The sequence below is a fragment of the Populus nigra genome, chromosome 4, assembly GCF_951802175.1.
Source record: "Populus nigra chromosome 4, ddPopNigr1.1, whole genome shotgun sequence".
NCBI lineage: Eukaryota > Viridiplantae > Streptophyta > Magnoliopsida > Malpighiales > Salicaceae > Populus > Populus nigra.
In genome coordinates this window covers 521,953-525,617 of record NC_084855.1, presented here as the reverse complement: position 1 = coordinate 525,617, position 3,665 = coordinate 521,953, and positions in this window count along the sequence as shown.

The window sequence follows — 3,665 nt, the reverse complement described above, 5'->3', positions numbered from 1 at the left end:
GTACATTCAATTTCTTACTTTAAAATAATAATAATAATAATAAAACAACATTATTTCGATTAAAAAAAATTATTATTTTTCCACTAATCCATCCTAAAATGGTGAATCCTGTCAAGCTATTTTCAGAACAGTGTTATAAACAATTATTCTCGGCTTCTTGCACAGCCACGTGATTATAAGATGAAAAAAATAAAAAATAAAAGAAGAAAAAATAGCATTGACTCCTCGTGTTCAAACTTCTGGATATATATATATATATATCAATGATTTTCATAATACGAAAATAATTTTAAAAAAAAACAAGAAATATCAGTGATATAATAGTGTGTGTGGTCTACCTATATAATCCCAACTAGAATCACAATCATGGTCCTATAGGACTACAGTCAATTTCGTCCAAGATGATGCAATACACCAAACTTTATACCAAATAAATCACGACTTTAAATACGACTTTAAATTGATTGTATTAATCTTATTTTATTCTTAATTTTTCTAGAATTCTTGATTTTTATCCGTTTAATTTTTAAAACAATATTAAAAATATACCTACATAATAGTTAAACCCTGGATCGAGATTTAGGACCTGAAAAATAATTCAGATTAAACAATAACTTGAAAGTATTTCTACATTATTGTTTTAACATTAGATAATCGCACGGACAGGTGATCATGGGATTGAAAAAAAAGGACTTTTGCATATTTTCTTCTTGGTGATAAATAATATATAATTATGAAATGACGTCTTACTGTTATTAGTTTCTAAAATTATTTGTCTGTTGTTTTACTATTACCTTTAGATTTGTCCTTCTGGTAGATATAAATTAATTATTTTCCATGACATGGCCTCCTCGTTGTGCTCTTGATTATTTGATCAAATTGACTCTGGCTTACCTATATATGTATATAAAAGTTTGAAAAATTAGAAATTCTACAGAACTTGCTGTGAAAACATGAAAATTAATTACATTTTGATCTCAGTAATTATTCTCCAACGTAGAAACATTCGAAGGGTAGGAGAGGTTATTGTAGGTTTAGTGGAGTTCAACTAGAGATAAGTCAATTACAAATTAACATGCATGCAAGGGTGGATTAAGTAAATTTTTAAAGGGTCGAGAGTTTTTTTTTTTATAGAGGTTAAAACTTTAATTTTACTAGTTGTGATCCTAAATTTTATATTGTTCAAGTAAAGTCAGCATATATAGGGTCAAGCCTTTACCAACCTCCCTTGCGTGCATCACTATAATCGATAAAATTTATTTGATATTATGATTGTAGTGATTTTTTAAAGTATTTTTTATTTTAAAATATATAAAAATAATAAATTTTTTATTTTTTAAAATTTATTTTTGATATCAATATATCAAAATAATTTGAAAATACTAAAAAGTTAATTTGAAGTAAAGAAAAAAATAAAATAAAAATTATTTTTTTTCAAATATACTTTTAAAACACAAAAACAAATAGGCTAATAGTATTTGAAAGGATAATTAAGATAGAGAAAATATAAATATATTCTTTGTACTTTATGTCTTTAAAAATATAAATTTACTTTAAATTTAATAATTAAAAAATAAATTTATTTTTATATCTTTTTTTTTCATTCTAGTCAAACATATTTTTATTACTTCTAAATTTATCTCTTTCATCCTAGATCACCAAATCAAACTGAAATTATTGAAAACCAAGGCGTGGGCACCTCACAAAGAAAATGTGTATAAAATTTTATGGTCATGCCAGCAGAAACATGAATGCATTGTCAAGAAATACACCCTCTTTTGGAAATTCGTGGAAGAAAAAAAAACTCAGTACGTAGTTTTAGATTGTAGAAAATTAATGATTGATTACTTGGAACCAGACATCTGAATTTATTTATTTATTTATTTTCATATATAATTGGTATAGTTGACTATCTCAAAACTTACGTGCTGATTAAATTAATCACTCGGGGATATATTTAGAAACTTGGTATAATTGACCTCTTCCAATATCTGAATTATTTTTATAAGGAAATCATATTATAGTAAAACAATTTATATAATCATGATCCTATAAGACAGTCAATTTCGTCCAGGATGATGCGATCCGCCAAACTTTATTACCGATGATCGCATGTTACAATCTTTATTACCGAAGACCCCATCATCGTTGACTATTGGTGAGGTCTCGATTCGGTGCAACGAGTCTGGTCCGTCGAAACAGAAAAGGCATCCACGGAAGACACTGGATTAAAAGTTGTTGTGGTCAATCATTACAAGTACCAAGCATGGTCTGAATTTAAGGCCAAGTTTCGGAGAAGAGTATCGGCGTATGTAGTGGATTAGGCGCAAAATTTGAATCCTATGTCTCAAGATATATAGGACGCCAGGGTTAGGGTTTGAAGCAGTGGAGCCAGCAGGGTGGGAAAATATGTTCTGTGAACATGAAGATGAGCGGTTGAAGTTGCTGACACAAAGATGGCTTCGGAAGAAAACCATGACAGGATATTTCCAAGTTTCGGACAACATTCAAATGTAATTATATTATAAATTATCTTTACAGATAACAAATAATTAATTTACTGATGTTCAGGAATTAACAGAAGTTAATTGGGAATTCATGATCCCACCATGGATCAGGGTTTTATTGCAGTTTAATCGAATTAATAAGCTAGATTTAACTAATGGCAGGATTAAATATCTTGTTCTAATACAATTAGCGACAGGCTTTATGAATTCACTAAGTTAAATTTTTGTAACAAATAAATTAACATGAATTCATGAATTTGTAAGCAAAGTATACGTGGATTTTTATATTTTAACGACCAACAATGCATTGAGATTAAATTAATCTGTTTTTAGTTAAAAATTGAATTTTTTTATTAAAAAAATTAGTTTTTTAAAATTATTTTAACATGTTAATATCAAAAATAAATTTTAAAAAATAAAAAAATAAATTATTATTTCAATACATTTCTAAATAAAATATACTTTTAAAATAATAATCTTTATCACACTTATAAACATCCTCATAATTTGTTCCTCAAGTGAATTTTTCATCTTCTTCCATTGATTAAGTTGTGGGCACACTAACGACCAAGAAGGCAAGTGCTCAACATTGTTTAGGCTTATAATGGGAAGCCCTTCCTAGTCCTCAACAAGCTGGTCTAAAAAGCATTTATAAAATTATAATAGAGATTATTTTAAAAAAATATTTTTTATTTAAAAATATATTAAAATAATATTTTTTATTTTAAATTTTTTTAGATATATATACATTAAAACAGTCCAAAAATATCAAGAAAAAAAAACAAAACAAAAAAAAAATCAAAATTTCTTAAAAGTACAGTTGGATCATAAAAACAAATTCTGTATTTAATTGATTTTAAGAAAACAATTTGGTGTAGTTTGGGATAAATCAATAACCATCTTAAAGACGCATGCCGTTGATAAATTGTTTTGGTTTATTATTATTTTATTTTATTTTTTGCTCAAAGATGTAAAAACTAAAAAGTTAACAACTGATTATTGAAATTTTTCAAAACTAAATAAAATAATTTTAAAAAATTATGAAAATGATGGATTAAATTGTCTTAACAGCTATGAGGCATCATATTCGTAACAAAAGAAAATGTTTGGTCTCAGTCAAAAAAAAAAACACACTGGAATAGAATTTATGATGAATAA